We start from the raw sequence: 19,420 nt of genomic DNA on the forward strand, positions 1-19,420 counted from the left end.
ACAGTGAAACAATAAGCGTAGAATAAATGGAAGATTCCCTACCCACTCCCTATCATGCCCCTCACTTCCCCTTGACATCTTGGGTCAAGTGTAACTGTTAATAACACAGGTATTCTAGGGACGCCTGGGTGGCTCAGTGGTTGAGCATCTGCCTTCGCAAAGCTCAGGTTGTGATCCCTGGATCCTGTGATTGAGTCCCACATTGGGCTCCCTGGAGGGAGCCTACTTCTTCCGCCTGTGTCTCTGCCCCTCTCTCTGTTTCTATCATGAATAAATAAGCAAAATCTTCAAAATGTTAAAAAAAAAAAAACCCATGGGTATTCTAGGTCAGCTGAGTAAAAAGAGAAAATTCCAGTGAAAACAATAAATAAATCTACATTTTCAGTAGGAATACAGACCCAGAAAAGAAAGGTCCCCCAATCCTTCTGATCTTAAGTTTTGAGAGAGCAGAAAAGTAACCATACTGACTCTTGGCAGTCAAGTTCTCAGAAACCTCACTTTTTGGCCCTTGATGTCACTTTATCCTATCTTTGTGTAGCAGAATTTACCTCTCACTGGACTTCTGACTCACTAATAGAGCTAGGTTTACTAAGATCTTCACCCAACATGAACTGGTTTTAGACCTCCATGAGACAAACTGGTTTAACTCTGATGATAATGGGTTATCTCCATAATAATTCTGCTCAGAAACCACAGTTGAGACATCAACCACCTGTGTGAGTTTGCCTAATGAGTAATTAATTCAAAGCTAACATCAGTGACATTCTGACTAAACACTTTCAGAATTCCAACTAGGCAGGACAACACAGCAGCACCGGTGTTTCAGGCAGTTCTGAATAGCACTCTCCCACAGTCTTTCCTGACTAAAGTACGTCTTCTTCATTATTTCTCACAAAATCCTGTTTATCTCCTTCACTGCATTTATACATAAGTATTTTTGTTTTTATAGGTATCTATCCCTCAAAACTGTAAGGCTTCCATTAGGGTAATAAGGCCTGTGTGACTTGTCCACTACCAGGAATCAAGAACATTAATTGACAGATGTTACATATTCACTATTTCTTGAAATACATACGCATAAATTTGTGTACCACTATTTCCTAATAAATTCCTAGAAACTAGTTCAAAGAATATACATACCTGAACTGTTTGCTATGTTGCCAATTCTCCATAAAGTTCATAGCAATCACTTCCCCATTCAGTATCTAAATGCCTAAGTCAGAGTATATATTCTTCAAAATTAATTTTTCCCATTTCTTCAATCATTGCTAATCTGATAAGCAAAAGAAGAACCACTAAGACAACCTGACATTCCTCTGATATGACTGGCTTCTAATATCCACAATGAAATATTTATAGTATAAATTCTCTACTAATATACCATGGCCATTCCCAATTTTGAAAAGGCTGTCTTGCTAACTTTTAAGAATTCTTAACCATACTGACATCTGAGAGCTTTAAAACAAACAAACAAAAGAAATTATCCATTTATTTGGGCAGAGGAGGAGAGCATGTGCAGGGAGGAGGGGACAGAAGGGAAGAATCTAAGCCGACTCCAGACCCTCTCTAAACGCAGAGCCCAATGTAGGGCTCGATCCCATGATCCATGAGATCATAACCTGAGCAGAAACCAAGAGTTGGATGCCCAACCAACTGTACCACCCAGGCATTCCTGAGGGCTTTTCCCAGGTTTCCCAAGTTATCATTTATCCATGTTTGATGCATTTGTGAAATAAACCTTCAATTTTTTTGCAGTAAAAACTCTTTTTTTTTCAAATTAGATATTAAAAAAGATCTTTCTCATTTGTCATAAATACTCATCTATATCAGTTTCTCTAAAATTACTTTTAAAACGGAAATTTCTTTTGGTAAATAACATAGACGAGAGTCTCTTTTTAAAAGTAAATTATTAGACAGCCCAGGTGGTTCAGCGGTTTAGCGGCTTCGGCCCAGGGCCTGATCCTGGAGGCCCGGGATTGAGTCCCATGTCGGGCTCCCTGCATAGAGCCTGCTTCTCCCTCTGCCTGTGTCTCTACGTCTGCCTGTGCCTCTGTCTCTCTTTCATGAATAAATAAATAAAATCTTTAAAATAAATAAATACATAAAAATAAATTATTAAACCAATGTCATTTTTTCATGCACTATCTATTGAATAATCCATATTTTCTCCATTGCTTTAGAATGTCACTTAGCAATGCCACATAAATCTGTTATGGCACCTTAATTTAAAGTCCCTTTCTCTTACTACACTTCTTACTCCACACCAAAAAAAGTGTTAAATAAGCAGATACGTTTTAAATCATAAAAGTAGGGACGCCTGGGTGGCTCAGCGGTTAAGCATCTGCCTTCAGCCCAGGGCATGATCCTGGAGTCCCAGGATCGAGTCCCACATCAGGCTCCCTGAGTGGTGCCTGCTTCTCTCTCTCTGCCTATATCTCTGTCTGTCTCTCTGTGTCTCTCATGAATAAATAAATAAAATCTTTAAAATAAATAAATCATAAAAGCATACATGAAGATTAAGAAAATTTCAGGATGGGATCCCTGGGTGGCACAGCGGTTTAGCACTTGCCTTTGGCCCAGGGCGCAATCCTGGAGATCCGGGATCGAATCCCACATCGGGCTTCCGGTGCATGGAGCCTGCTTCTCCCTCTGCCTGTGTCTCTGCCTCTCTCTCTCTCTGTGTGACTATCATAAATAAATAAAAATTAAAAAAAAAAAAAAAGAAAGAAAGAAAAGAAAATTTCAGGACAGGGCAGTCCGGGTGGCTCAAGCGGTTTAGCACCGCCTTCAGCCCAGGGCATGATCCTGGGGACCTGGGATCGAGTCCCATGTCGGGCTCCCTGCATGGAGCCTGCTTCTCCCTTTGCCTCTGTTTCTGCCTCTCTGTGTGTGTCTCTCTCATGAATAAATAAAATCTTTTTTTAAAAAAAAAAGAAAATTTCATTTAAAACTACAGAAAAAAGCATAAAATTGTGTGTATACATACACACATAAATTTCCTACTTGGGGATCCCTGGGTGGCGCAGCGGTTTGGCGCCTGCCTTTGGCTCAGGGCGCGATCCTGGAGATCCGGGATCAAATCCCACATCGGGCTTCCGGTGCATGGAGCCTGCTTCTCCCTCTGCCTGTGTCTCTGCCTCTCTCTCTCTCTGTGTGACTATCATAAATAAATAAAAATTAAAAAAAAAATTCCTACTTGTATATCACACTATTTCCTCTCTTAAGGAACAAATACTGCTAAATAATTTTCAAAAGGAATGACTGATAAAGTAAGGGAAGAAATAGGGCAATGACAAGACATGGAGATGGATAGTTATCTAAGATAAATAAGGGCATGGATATGTTTTCAGGCTATGGAAAAACAGCTGGTGAGGAGACTTCAAAAGAAAAAGGGGAAATCCTTATTTCAGGAAACTGAAGGGAGGAGAACAAGAAAGGTTGTCAGGGAGGTACCTTGAAAAGGAAATATACAGAGGACAGAAAAATGAATAGGGCCTGGCGGTTCACTGCCAACAGTCTGGTTCACCAATAAAGAAGCAAGGTAGTTTGTTGAGTAAATGTGAAGAATTTCAGGTGGACAGCGAAGTTCTAAAACAGTGATTAGAAGGAGTAAGAGAAGGTAGGAGTAAGAGAAGGTAGCAATCAAGGACAGGTAAATAGCCCACAAATAAATGCTCATGTATATGGTCACATAATTTCTGACAAGGATGCTAACAACAAAGTGGAGAAAAGTCAGTCTTCAACACATGGTGCTGGGAAAACTGGATATCACATGCAAAAGTGTAAAGCTGGACCCTTATTTTATACCACCTGCAAAAATTAACTCCAAACAAATTAAAGACCTAAAACTAAGATTCAAAACTATCAAACTCCTAATAGAAAACATAGGGAGAAAGCTATATGACATTTGATTAGGCAATAGATTTCTTGGAATTGACACCAAACACAAAGAAGCACATCAAACTTAAAAACTTTTGTTTATCAAAGGACACAACAGGGTAAAAAGGCAACCTACAGACTGGGAAAAAATATTTGCAAACCATATAGCTGATAATGAATTAGTATCTAGAATATTAAAAACAAAAAAACCTCCTACAGGGCAGCCTGGGTGGCTCAGCGGTTTAGTGCCGCCTTCAGCCCAGGGCGTGATCCTGGAGACCCGGATCAAGTCCCACATGGGGCTCCCTGCATGGAGCCTGCTTCTCCCTCTGCCTGTGTCTCTGCCTCTGCCTCTCTCCCTCTCTCCATCTCCATCTCCCCTCACCTCCTCTCTGTGTATTCTCATGAATGAATAAATAAAATCTTAAAAAAAAAAAAAAACTCCTACAACTCAGTAACAAGAAAAAAATCAACCCAATTAGAAAATGAGCAAAATATTTTATAACTGGGACACCTGGGTGGCTCAGCGGTTGAGCATCTGCCTTTGGCTCAGGGCGTGATCCTAGAGTCCTGGGATCAAGTCCTGCATTAGGCTCTCTGCATGAAGCCTGATTCTCCACCCTCTTCCTATGTCTCTACCTTTCTGTGGGTTGTCTCTCATTAATAAAGTCTTCAAAAAAAATAAAAATAAAAAACCTTTATAATAGACATTACTCCAAAAATGATATACAAATGTTCTAAAAGCACATAACAAGATGCTCACCATCACCAGAGAAATGGAAATCAAAATCACCCGGGATACCACTTTATACCTATTAGAATGGCTACTAACCAAAAAAAAAAAAAAAAAAAAAAAAAAAAAGTTCTAACAAAAATAAATTCGTAACAAATGTTGGTGGTGATATGGAAAAGTTGGAACCCTTATATATTGTTAGTGGAAATGTAAAATGGTACAACCATTATGGAAACAGTATGGTGGTCCCTCATAAAATTAAAATTAAAAATGCCATATGATTCAACAACCCAAATTCTGGGTATATATAACCTAAAGAACTGAAAGCAAGGTCTTGGAAAGGTATCCACACACTTACATTCATAACAGCACCATGCACAACAGCCAAGGGTTCTAAGCAACCCTTGTCCCTCAAAGGATGTACGAATAAATAAAATGTAGTATATGTAATACTAACAACAGAATGTTATTCAGCCTTAAAAAGGAAAGAAATTCTATCACAAGCTACAACATGGATGAACACTGACATTATACTAAGTAAATCAGTCAGGAAAACAAATACTGTATGAATGCACTTACATGAGGTATCTAAAGTAGTGAATTCATAGAAACAAAGTCAAATGGCAGTCTCCAGAGGCTAGAGGAAGGGAAAAACGTTAAGTTGTTCGATGGGTACAGAGTTTCAGTTTGGCAAGATGAAAAGTCTGCAGCTCTGTTGCACAATAATGTACACTTAAATTAATGAACTGCACACTTAAAAATGGTTAAAATGGGGGATGCCTGGATGGCTCAGCGGTTGAGCACCTGCCTTCAGCCCAGGGTATGATACTGGGGGTTCCAAGATCGGGTCCCATATCAGGCTCCCTGTGGGGAGCCTGTTTCTCCTCCTGCCTGTGTCACTGCCTCTCTGTGTGTCTCTCATGAATAAATAAATAAAATATTTTTTTAAAAAATGGTTAAAATGGTAAACTGTGTGTGTGTGTGTGTATATATATATATATATATATATATATATATATACATATGCATTTTTTTTGCCACAATTTATGGATGGTGGGGAAAGGGAAAGGGAAATGAACTGCAGAATGCTGTAGACCCAAGTGAAGTTAGAAATCTGAGATTTACAATGGCACCAATCTAGAAATGCAAAGATAAAATGAACTGCCCGAAAAAGAGCTTCAGATGCAGTATTTTAGTTTTAGAACCCAAAAGCTAGTAGGAAAAGACTTAACTAGATTAAAAAAAAAAAAAACTATTAAAATAGTCGTATCACAATTAAAAAAAAGAGAAACACTTTAAAACAGACTCTAGACATCCATCCAGCCTCCAGTCTGGCACATAAAGAGCTTAGAAGTAGCCACTCCATCCTACAAGTAAAACGTTGAACTAAGAAAAATCACAACTCTTTTTACATCCATAGGGTAAGTTAGGTAGGTCACTAACTGCCCCTCAAAAGTGTAGACAAATACAAAGAATCAAACCTCACCATAGCAGAAACCTCCATAGGAGACAGTGCTAGGGTAGGAAAACCTAAACTGTCATTGACAGTTGTTGGAAATAAGTCTGAAATATAAAAAACCCATCACATTACTTAAATTCTACCAAATACATCATGTCGAGATGTAAGGGGAAAAAAATGACAAGACTTACTAAAAGGCAAAAAAAAAGTTTAAAAAGAGACAAGGGGTGCCTGGGCGACTCAGTCAGTTAAGCATCCAACTCTTAATTTCAGCTGAGGTCATGAACCCAGGGTCATTGGATTAAGTCCTAAATCCGGCATCCTGCTCCACACTAGGTGGAGTAAGCTTCTTTCCCCCTCTCTCTCCCTCCCCCTGCTCTCACACGTGCTCTCTCTAAAATAAATAAATAAATCTTGAAAAAAATAAAAATAAAATAGAGCAAGCATCAGAATGAGACTCAGATATGCAAGAGATGCTGGAATTATCAGACTGAGACTTAAAATAACTATGATTAATACACTAAGGACTCCAATGGATAAAGTAGAACAGATAAGCCATGTAAGCAGAGAGATAAAAATTCTAAGCACAAAAAAAGAAAAAAAAAAAAAAGCTAGGGATCAAAAACATTATAATAGGAATGAAGAAAGCCTTTGATGGGCTTATGAATAAATTGAACATGGCTGAGGTAAGAATCTGCAAGCTTCAGACTATCTCAAAAAAATCTACAAAACTGAAAAGCAAAGAGAAAAAAAAAAAAAAAAACAAAATATCCAAGAATTGTGGAACTATCAAAGGAGTAACATCCATGAAACAGACTACAAGAAGGAGAAGAGACGAAGGAACAGGAGAAATATCTGAAACAATAACTACTAGGAATTTCCCCCAACTTAAAATTACACAAAAACCCACAAATCCAGGAAGCTCAGATCCAGGATGCTCAGAAAACATCAAGCAGAATAAATGACAAAAGTAATAATAGTAACATAATATAAATAATACACCACATATCATATTCAAACTATTAAAAATAAGAAACAACATAAAGGAAAAAAATCTCACCTATGACAGGTGCAAAGGTAAGAATCACACTGAACTTCTCAAAAACCTAAGCAAGAAAAGAGTGAAGTGAAATATTTAAAGTTGAGAGAAAAACAACCAACCTAGAATTCAGTACTCCATGAAATTATTCTTTGCAAGAAATGGAGAAATATCTTCTCACACAAAGTTGAAGGAATTTGCTACCAGCACACCAGCCTTACAAAAGATGTTGATAAAAGAGAAACAAAAATGATACAGATGAGAAATTCCATCTCTGTAAAAAAAAAGTGAAGATAAAATTTATTTTCCTTTCTCTTAACTGATGTAACATATACCAGTTGTTCAAAACAACACCAATATGTATTTCCATTAGGTATGAGAAATGTATATAACCATGAAGTACTGTATTACCCATTACCCATGAAGTACTGTAGTAGTGTTATTTGAAAGTAGATTTGAATTAGTTTTAAATGTATACTGCAAACTCTCTAAGGCAACCACTAAACAACTAAAAAAAGTTCTACTGATATGCTAAAAAAGGAGCAAAAAAGTCATAGAAAATACTAAGTGAAAACCACAAAAGACAGAAAAAGACAAAAAATAGGAACAAAGTACAAGGACAATAAATAGAAAACAACAATAAATATGATAGCTCTTAACCCAACTATATCAATATGAACTAAAACATCAAACCAATAGAAAGACTTTGTCAGTAGATTAAAAATTAAGATTCAACTATATGTTGTCTACAAGAAATCCAAAATAAATATAAAAACCCATATAGATCGGGATGCCTGGGTGGTTCAGGGGTTGAGCATCTGCCTTTGAATCAGGGCGTGATCCCAGGGTCCTAGGATCGAGTCCCACATCGGGCTCCTGTGAGGAGTCTGCTTCTTCCTCTGCCTGTGTCTCTGCCTTTCTCTTTGTGTCTCTCATTAATGAAAAAATAAAACCTTAAAAAATATATATAGATTAAAAATGAAGAAAACACTAATTCAAAAAGATATATGTATCCCCATGTTCTCTGTAGCATTACTTACAATTGCCAATACATGAAAACAATCTAAGTGTCCACTGACAGATGAAAAAATAAAAAAAATATGGTACATATATACAATGGAATTTCATTCTAACCATTAAAAATAATAAAATCTTGCCATTTAAAATACCGTGGATTAATTCCAAGGGAATTATGCTAGGTGAAGTAAGTCAGGAAAGGCAAATACTGTATGATTTCACTTACATATATGGAACCTCAAAGAACAAAAACAAAACAAAGACTCAAGGGTGCCTGGGTGGCTCAGTTGGTTAAATCTCTGCCTTCAGTTGAGGTCACAATCTGATGTCACCGTAAGACCGCTTCTCCCTCTACCTGCCCACTTCCCCCGCCCCCCACTTGTGCTTGCTCACTGTCAAATAAATAAAATCTTAAAAAAAAAAAAAAAAAAAAAAGACTCGGGATGCCTGGGTGGCGCAGCGGTTTGGCGCCTGCCTTTGGCCCAGGGCGCGATCCTGGAGACGCGGGATCGAATCCCACGTCGGGCTCCCGGTGCATGGAGCCTGCTTCTCCCTCTGCCTATGTCTCTGCCTCTCTCTCTCTCTCTCTCTGTGACTATCATAAATAAATAAAAAATTTTAAAAAAAAAGTTTAAAAAAAAAAAAAGACTCAAGATCATAGATACAGAGAACAGACTGGTCGTTGCCAGAGTTGGGAGGGTGGGCAAAATGGGTGAAGGGAGTCAAAAGGTACAAACTTCCAGTTACAAAATAAATGGGAGTCAAAGGGGATGTAATATACAGCATAATGAATATAGTTAATAACACTGTACTGCATATTTTAAAGTTACTAACAGAGTAAATCTTTTAAGTTCTCAAACAAGAAAAAAATTCTGTGACTATATACACTGACAGATAGCAACCGTTTCCCTATATGAATATCAAATCATGTTGTATGCCTGAAACTAATACGTAAATAAGTGAAAGTAAATAGTCTGAAAAAGATGTACCAATCTAACACTAAATAAAAGAAAGCAAGAGTAGCCATACTAATTCAAACAGAAGACTTCAGAGCAAAGAAAGTCATACAGGATCAAGAGGAGCATTACATTTTGATATGGAGATCAATTCTAGAAGACAAAGAAGTCCTTAAAGTGATATGTACTTAGTACAGTATGTAGGCAAAAACGGACAGAACTGCATGGAGATATAGATGAATACACTTTTACATATAGTTGGGAGACTTCACTTTCCCTCTATCAGAAATAGAGGCAAGCAGAATCAGTAAAAACAATAGCTGAACTAAATATTCATCATCTATCAACTGGACATAATCAACATCTCTAGTCTACTTCATCCAACAACGGAAAACACATTCTTCTCAAGCTTACATCAAACATTTACCAAAATAGACCATATTATGGGCCATGAAACACACCTGACCAAATTTAAAAGAACAGAAATCCTTTATGTTTTCAAACTGCAAAGGAGTAACAAAAGAGTAACAAAGGAGTAACAAAGATAACTGAATAATCTTAAAATACTAAGAAATTAAGCAATAAACTACTAAATAACACATGACTCAAAGAAGATATCAAGAGAAATTTTTTAATATTTTGAAGTAAAGAAAAAAGAAATATACTTACCAAAATTTGTGGAATACAACAAAAACATTGCGTAGGCACACACACACAAAAAATTTAACAGTACACAGTCCCCTTTGGTGCTCACAGTGCACCAGTGAGGAAGCTGGGCAATAGTTCGGGGCTGCATGCTCCTCTGGCACAGGTATACTATGAGAGGCCCACAGAGAAGAGCCTGCCATCAACACATTACCATAGAGATAAATTTATAGCAATGAATGCATGTATTAGAAAAGATCTAAAATTAGTTATCTAAGCCTTCACCTTAGGAAACTATAAAAAAGCAAATTAAATCCAAAATAAGCAAAAAAGAAAGTAAAAATTAAAGCAGAAAAATATAAAATACATAAGATATATAAAACTAATGGCTGATTTTTTTTTTTTTAATACCAACAAAACCAGTAACATGCCATGAGGGTAATAAGAAAAAAGACAGGGAACACAAATTACTAATATCAGACATTAAAAAGGGCATCACGGGGATCCCTGGGTGGCTCAGCAGTTTAGTGCCTGCCTTCAGCCCAGGGCATGATCCTGGAGTCCCAGAATCGAGTCCCTGCATGGAGCCTGCTTCTCCCTCTGCCTGTGTCTCTGACTCTTCTCTCTCTCTCTCCCTCTCTCTCTCTCTCTCTCTCTCTCTCTCTCTGTGTGTGTGTGTGTCTCATGAAAAAATAAAATCTTTAAAAAATTTTTTTTAATTTAAAAAAAGAGCATCACTACAGATCCCATGACAAAGGGATAATAAGGGAAGACTATTAATTCGACGCCCACAAATTTGATAGCCTAGATGAAATGCACCAATTTTTTAAAAGACACAATCTGACAAAACTCAGACAAGAAATAGATTACCTAAATAAGCCTGTATCTATTAAAGAAATTGCATAAATAATAATCTTCTAAAACAAAAAGCACCAGGTTCACTTAAGTCTACTGAACATTTAATAAGAAAGAAATTACACCAATTCTCTACAATCTTTCAGAAGATAAAAACAAAGAAAATAATTAATTCATCCAATGAGACCAGCATTACCTTATACCAAAACTAGACAAAAACATTACAAGGAAACTACAGACTGGCATCACTCAAAAAACATACTTACAAAAATCCTAACAGAATATTAGCAAACCTAATCCAACAATGTATAAAAAGAATCATATACCATGACCCATGATTTATCCCAGGTACTCAAGGTTGGTTCAGCTTTCAAAATCAATTAACATAATCCATCACATCAACAAGTTAAAGCGAAAAAAGAAATTTCATGATCACACCAATACATGTAGAAAAAACATTTGACAAAACTAAATACCCATTCATGATTAAAAAAAAAAAAAAACTCTCGGTATATCTGGAATAAAGGCAAATTCTTCAACTTAATAAAGATTATCTACAAAAACTAACATTATACTTAATGGTAAGAAACTCAAAAGTTTTCTCATTGAGATCAGAACAAAGCAAGGATGTCCCCTCTCTCACCACTCCTTTACACCATCATAGTGGAAGTCCTAGCTAATACAATCACACAAGAAAAGATACACAAGTTGGAAAGGAAGAAATAAAAGTATATTTGCAGACAAAACTGTCCATGTAGAAAATCCAAAACAAATGATGAAAATATTCCTGAAAATAAGGAAGTTTGAAAGACACAATAGAAATAAAAAGTCAATCACTTTCCTATATACCAGCAATGAACAAGAGAAATTTAAAATATAAGTTCATATTCACAATACCATTTATATTAGCACCCCCCAAAATGAAAATACAGTTGATCCTTGAACAACATGGGTATCAACGTTCAGCTCAATTGAAAACCCATATATAACTTTTGACTCCCCTAAATCTTAACTACTAATAGCCTGCTACTGACTAAAAGCCTTACCAATAACATAAGCAGGCAATTAACACATATTCTGCAGGTGATATTATACGTTGCATTCTTACAAAAAAAGTAGAGAAAAAAATTAAGAAAATCATAAAGAAAAAAATAATAATAAAGAGGAAATACAGGGATCCCTGGGTGGCGCAGCGGTTCGGCGCCTGCCTTTGGCCCGGGGCGCGATCCTGGAGACCCGGGATCAAATCCCACATCGGACTCCCGGTGCATGGAGCCTGCTTCTCCCTCTGCCTGTGTCTCTGCGCCTCTCTCTCTCTCTCTCTGTGACTATCATTAAAAAAAAAAAAAAGAGGAAATACATTTACAATACTATACTGTATCAAAAAAATTCACATATTAAGTGGACACACGCAGTTTGTTGTTCATGGGTCAATTGTAGTTCTAAATCTAACAAAATATGTGTAAGACCTATAAGAGGAAAACTACAAAACTCTGATGCAAGAAATCAAAGAACTAAATAACTGGAGACATTCTACGCTCATGGATAGGAAGATCTGATCTTGACAATATGTCAGTTTTTCCCAACTGTATCTATAGATTCAAGCAATTCCAATCAAAATCTAGCAAGTTATTTTGTGGATATCAACAGAGTGATTCTAAAGTTTATACAGAAAGGAGAAAACCCAGAGTTGCACAATACTAAAGGAGAAAAAAATTGGAAGGACTGACAGTACCTGACTTCAATACTTCCTATAAAGCTAGAGTAACCAAGACAGTGCGGTATTAGCTGGTCCCTCCCCAAGAAGCTGACAAGATGGCAGAAGTGGAGAAGCAGTAGCTCACCTTTCCCACCTTTCACCTACCACGGCACAGACAACCAGCTGCTGGACATGCCCTAGGAGCAGTTGATGCAGCTGTACAGAGCCTGGCAGCTCTGGAGGCTAAACCAGGGTTTGTGGAGGAAATAGCACTCACTGCTGAAGTGCCTGCACAAGGCCAAGGAGGCTCCCTGACAGAAAAACCCAAGATGGTTAAGACGCACCTGTAGAACACAATCATCCTGCTGAGATGGTGGGTGTCTACAATGCCAAGACCTTCAACTAAGAAATCAAGCCCGAGATGATTGGCCACTATCTGGGCGAGTTCTCTATTACCTACAAGCCTGTGAAGCACAGCAGACCTGGTATTGGGGCCTCCCACTCCTCCCACTTCATCTCTCTCTAGTAGGCTGTTCAGCCAATAAAGGCATAGGCTTCTCAAAAAAGAGTGTATATTAGCAAAATTATAAACAGTAAAATGGGACAGAATAGACAGCTCAGAAACAGACCCATATAAATATAGTCAAGTGATTTCTGACAAAAGCAATTTAGTGAAGGAAAAACAGTCTTTCAACAAAGGGTGTTGGAACTAATATCCAAGTGCAACACAGTAACCATAACAATCTAGACACAGACCTTATACCCTTCACAAAATTTAACTCAAAATGGATCACAGACTTAAATGTAAATATAAAACCGTAAAACTTCTGGAAGATAACAGGAGAAAATCTAAATGACCTCAACGTTTGATGATGGCTTTTCATATACAACACCAAAGGCACTATCCATGAAAGAACTGATATACTGTATGTCATTAAAATTAAAAATTTGTTCTAAAAAAAATTGTTTTGCAAAAGACACTGAGAATGAAGACAAGCTACACAGTGGAAAAAATTATTTGCAATAGAAACAGCTGGGGAGGACTGTTTTCCAAAACACACTAATAATAAAAAACAATCTGGTAGCTAGGTTCCTCCTCCACAGAACCTGCCTCCACTCACTCCTCCGCCTCTAGCACCACCTCCTATCTCCTCAATCCCAACATGTCCTGGGCTCCACATCTCCTGGGGAGCAGCATGACTGAATCAAGGATTCCCCAACCCTAGGTCCCCTTCTCTGTCATTCTCAGGACCAGCCTGACCTGTTCTCAGGAAGACCAAGAAATTGGTATGCTGAGGAGTGGTGCAGGAGACTATGGAAGATGGAGAGAGACGGACAAATGGGCAGAATCTTTAGAAACAGCAAGTGTGTGGGTTGCAGGAGTCCTGACTGTGTGGAGCCTGTGTGAGACTGGATGGCAGAGAGTGAGTGGAAGAGTGATGGTGAGGGAGGCCATGATGGTCCTATGATGTGTATGTGAGTCTTTGTATAACGCTGGAGCTGTCTCTTACTTATGGCCTCCTGAAGCTTTCTTCTTTTCTTTTTTTTTTTTAAAGATTTTTATTTATTCATGAGAGACACAGAGAGAGAGAGAGAAGCAGAGACACAGGCAGAGGGAGAAGCAGGCTCCATGCAAGGAGTCCGATACGGGACTCGATCCTGGGACTCCAGGATCACACCCTGGGCTGAAGGCAGGCACTAAACCGCTGAGCCACCCAGGGATCCCAGCTTTCATTTTTTATATCCAGAAACTTCTTCCCCCCTTCTGTTGTGCAATAAAGAATTTGACTGTTAAAAAAAAAAAAGAAAATATGATATAAAAATGAATTAATGATCTAAACACATCTCCAAAAAATATATAAAACCAGAAAATAAATATATAAAAAGATCCACATCAATTTGTTTAATTCCAAATTAAACTGAGATACCATTACATGTATCAGAATAGTCAATATCCAGAGCACTTCCAACACCAAATGCTAAGAAGGTTGTGCTGCTACGGGAAATGCTGGCAAGGTTGTGCTACTATGGAAAATCTCATTTATTCCTGGCAGATATGCAAAATGGTAGACACTGTAGAAGACTGTATGGCAGTTTCTTACAAAACTAAACATACACTTATCATGTGATCCAGTAACAGTGCTCCTTCATATTTACTCAGAGGAGTTGAGAACTTAGATCCACCCAAAAACCTCCCACAAAATGTTTTATAGTCGAATCTTTAAAACCACCAAAATGTTCTTCAGTAGGTAAATGGATAAAATAAACTGTGCTACATGCAGACAAGAGAATATTAATATTGTCCAGTACTTTAAAATAAATGAGCTATCAAGTCATGAAGAGACATGGAGGAGACAGGTGCACATTACTGAATGAGAAAGCCAATCTGAAAAGGCTACATAGTGTATGATTCCAACTATATGATACTCTGGAAAAGGAGAAACTAAGGGAACACTAAAAAGATTAGTGGTTGCCAGGGACTGGGGGAAGGATGAATAGGCAGAGCACAGAGGACTTTTAGTGCAATAAAACTACTCTGTGTGACACAGTAATGGTAGACACATATCAGTATATCTTTGTCAAAACCAATAGGTTATACAACACCATGACTGAACCCTAAGGTAAACTATGGACTTTGGGTGATAATGTGTCCAAAGAGGTTTAACTGTAACAAATACACCACTCCAGTGGAGAATGTTGATAATGGATGAGGCCAAGCCTGTGTGCAGGCAGGGAGTATGTGGGGAGTATCTGTCCCTTCTGCACAGTATTGATGTGAATCTTTAACTGCTCTAAAAAATAGTTCTAAAAAATTTAGTTCTCAACAAAATACCATTCCTCAAAATGAATCCAACAGCATATTAAAAGTATTATACGCCCAATATGTAACCAACTGGGATTTATCCCAGGAATGCAAGATGGTTCCATACACACACACACACACACACACACAAATTAATCAAGAATACGTCATTAGGGACTTCTAGGTGGCTCAGTGGAGTGATCCCGGATTTCCGGGTTTGAGTCCCGCATCAGGCTTCTTGTGTGGAGCCTGCTTCTCCCTCTGCCTGTGTCTTGGCGTCTCTTTCTCTCTCTCTCTCTCTCTGTGTCTCTCATGAATAAATAAGTAAATCTTAAAAAAAAAAAAAAAAAAAAAAGAAAAGAATACATTAGGAAAAAAAAAATTATTTCAACTGTTGCCAGAAAAAAAATTTTCCACAAAATTCAATATCTGTTCATAAAAACTCTCAGAAAACAAGGATTCTCTCAAAAACCAAAACATATCTTCAAATATGATAAAGGCCACAAATGAAAAGCCCACAGCTAACATCATACTCCATGGTAAAAGACTTAAGGCTTTCCCCCTAAGATCAGCAATGGCTTTTATCACTTCTATTCGACACTAAAGTTCTTGTCAGAATAATTAGAGAAGAAAGAGAGATAGGCTTCCAAATATGAAACAAAGGGAAGATGTAAAACTCTCTCTCTTCACAGATGATATGATTCTGTATATAGAAAACCCTGAAGAACCCACAAGAATACCACTAGTGCTAAGAAACCGATTCAGTAACATTGCAGGGTACAAGATAGCCACACAAAAGTCAGCTGTGATTCTATGCACCAACAATGAACTAAAAAAAAAAAAAAAAAGAATTAAGAAAGCAATTCCATTTACAATAACATCTAAAAGAGTAAATAAATAAATAAAATAAAATAAAATAAAATAAAATAAAATAAAATAAAATAAAATAAAAGAGTAAAATACCTGGTGATAAATTTAACCAAGGACTGAAACAAAGACTTAAACAAATGAAACAGTGTGTTGATACATTGACCTCATATTGTCAAAATGGTTCTACTACCCAAAGCAATAGACAGATTCAACACAATCCCAATAAAAATTCCAACAGCCTTTCCTGCAGAAAAGGAAAAGTCAATTCTCAAATTCATATGGAACTACATGGATCCCCAAACAGACTAACACTCTCAAAACTGACGAAGTTGGAGGCCTCACCACTTTCCAACTTCAAAATTTACAACAAAGCTAAAGCAATCAAAAAGGTGATACTAACATTAAGGACAGACATATAGTCCAAAGGAACAGAACTGAGAGTTCAGAAATAAACTCATAAATCTATGGCCAATGGATATCAGGCAAGGGTGGCAAGTCTATTCAATGGGAAAAGAACATTCAATGGGAAAAGTCTCTATAATAGATGGTGATGGCACAACTGATTTTCCACATGCAAAAGAATAAAACTGAACCCTCACCCCCACCATAGGCAAAAATTAATTCAAAATGTGTCAATGACTTAAATATAAAAACTACAAAAATTTCAGAAGAAAACCTTGGGATAAGTCTTCATCCAAGATGGATTTGGTACTGCATTCTTAGCCATGACACCAAAAGCATAAGAAACAAAACAAAAAAGATAAGATGAAATTCATCAAAATTAAAAACTTCTGTGCATCAAATGATATTTTAAAAGAAGTGAGAAGACAACATACAGGATGAGAAAAAATATTTGGAAATTAAATCCAATAACTAATTTCTGCGACTCAACAAATATTCTATTAAAAGTCTAAGGCGGGGGCAGCCCGGGTGGCTCAGTGGTTTGGCGCCATCTTCAGTCCAGGATGTGATCCTGGAGACCCGGAATCAGGTCCCGCAAAGGGTTCCTTGCATGGAGCCTGCTTCTCCCATTGCCTGTGTCTCTGCCTCTCTTTCTGTGTCTCTCATGAAAAAGTAAATAGATTAGATAGATAGATAGATAGATGAATGAATGAATGAATGAATGAATGAATGAATGAATGAATGAATGTCTAAGGCGGGCAGCCCCAGTGGCGCAGCGGTTTGGCGCCACCTGCAGCCCAGGGTGTGATCCTGGAGACCCAGGATAGAGTCCCTCATAGGGCTCCTTGCGTGGAGCCTGCTTCTCCCTCTGCCTCTGCTTCTCTCTGTGTGTCTCTCATGAATAAATAAAATCTTAAAAAAAAAATAAAAGTCTAAGGCAAAGAACTTGACTACACATTTCTCTAAAGAAGATATGGAAATATCCAATAAACCAGAAAAAGATGCTCAACAATACTAATGATCAGGAAAACACCAATAGGGCAGCCCCGGTGGGTCAGCGGTTAACGCCGCCTTTAGCCCAGGGCCTGATCCTGGAGACCTGGGATCCAGTCCCACCCTCAGGCTCCCTGCATGGAGCCTGCTTCTCCCTCTGCCTGTGTCTCTGCCTCTCTCTCTCTCTCTCTCTCTCTGTGTGTGTCTCCAATGAATAAAATCTTTTTTATATATAAAAAAAAGGAAAAGAACAATAAAAACCATAATAAAAACCACTTCAAGTTGATAAGGATGGCTACAATTTAAAAAGAAAGAAAATAGGGCAGCCCCAGTGGCGCAGCGGTTTAGGGCCGCCTGCAGCCCGCGGCATGATCCTGGAGACCCCGGATCGAGTCCCGCATCGGGCTCCCTGCGTGGAACCTGCTTCTCCTTCCGCCTGTGTCTTTGCCTCTCTCTCTGTATGTGTCTCTCTATGAATAAGTAAATCTTTTTAAAAAATAAATAAATAAATAAATAAATAAATAAATAAATAAATAAATAAAAGGAAGGAAGGAAGGAAGAAAGGAAGGAAGGAAGGAAGAAAGGAAGGAAGGAAGGAAGAAAGAAAGGAAGGAAGGAAGGAAGGAAGGAAGAAAGAAAGAAAGAAGGAAAGAAAGAAAGAAAGAAGGAAAGAAGGAAAGAAGGAAGGAAAGAAGGAAAGAAGGAAAGAAGGAAGGAAAGAAAGAAGGAAGGAAGGAAGGAAGGAAGGAAAGAAAGAAAGAAAGAAAGAAAGAAAGAAAGAAAGAAAGAAAGAAAGAAAGAAAGAAAGAAAAGAAAAGAAAAGAAAAGAAAAGAAAAGAAAAGAAAAGAAAAGAAAAGAAAAGAAAAGAAAAGAAAAGAAAAGAAAGAAAGAAAATAAGTGGGGAAGCCTGGGTGGCCCGGTGGTTTAGCACCACCTTCAACCCAAGGTGTGATCCTGGAGACCCGGGATCAAATTCCACGTCAGGCTCCCTGAGAGGAGCCTGTTTCTCCCTCTGCCTGTGTCTCTGCCTTGCTTGCACTGTCTCTCATGCATAAATAAATAAAATCTTTAAAAAAAGATTTTCTTTCTAAAGAAAGTAAGTTTTTGGTAAGAATGTGGATAAACTGGATCCCTTGTTACACTGCTGGTGGGGATACAGCCACTATGAAAAATAGTTTGGGGTTCCTCAAAAGCTTTTTTATTTTTTTTTAAATTTTTATTTATTTATGATAGTCACAGAGAGAGAGAGAGAGAGAGAGAGAGAGAGAGAGGCAGAGACACAGGCAGAGGGAGAAGCAGGCTCCATGCACCGGGAGCCCGACATGGGATTAGATCCCAGGTCTCCAGGATCGCGCCCTGGGCCAAAGGCAGGCGCTAAACCGCTGCGCCACTCAGGGATCCCCCTCAAAAGCTTTTTTAAAAAGAGTATGACAAGCAATTCTACTCCTGGATATATACCCAAAAGAACTGAAAACAAAGTCACAAATAGATATTCTTACACCCATGTCTACAGCAGCATGCTCACAAAAGCAGAAAAGTAGAAACAAACCCAAGTGTCCTTTAACAGATGAAAAAGTAATATGACATATATACAACGTATTATTATTCAACCATAAAAAAATGAGGCTGATACATGCTACAACATGGGTGAATCCTTAAAACACTCTAAATAACCCAGATACAAGGACAAATGTATGTTCCCACTTATATGAAATATCAAAAACAGGCAAATTCATAGAGAAGGAAAGTAGATTAAGAGTAACTAGAGACTAGGAGAAAGGGAAACCTGAGGAGTTACTACTTAATAATTACAAAGTTTCTTTACAAAGTTTCTACATGGGGTGACCAAAAGTTTCTGAACATAGATAGTGGTGGTAGTTGAACACTATTTATGTAACTAATACTACTGAATTGTATACTTAAAAGTGGTTCATGAAGGCAGGGTAGATGGCAGAGTAGGAGGAGGACCCTAAACTCACCTCATCCCACAGGAACATGTACACTACTGTAAATATCACAGAAAATGATCCAGAGACTGGCAGAAGTCCAAACCTAAAGGTTGAGAAGAG

The 19,420-nt window shown here is 37.9% G+C and overlaps 1 protein-coding gene and 1 non-coding gene across 7 annotated transcripts in view; both read right to left on the reverse strand.

Moving 5' to 3' along the window:
• LOC112929024 (E3 SUMO-protein ligase RanBP2) overlaps positions 1-19,420 on the reverse strand; it is a 93,497-nt gene that overhangs the window by 59,123 nt on the left and 14,954 nt on the right. The window lies entirely within an intron of this gene.
• Positions 9,811-9,947, reverse strand: LOC112929166 (small nucleolar RNA SNORA42/SNORA80 family). Its single transcript, XR_003236884.1, has one exon. It is a non-coding gene; the product is annotated as a small nucleolar RNA SNORA42/SNORA80 family (small nucleolar RNA).

The sequence above is a fragment of the Vulpes vulpes genome, chromosome 16 (assembly GCF_048418805.1).
Source record: "Vulpes vulpes isolate BD-2025 chromosome 16, VulVul3, whole genome shotgun sequence".
NCBI lineage: Eukaryota > Metazoa > Chordata > Mammalia > Carnivora > Canidae > Vulpes > Vulpes vulpes.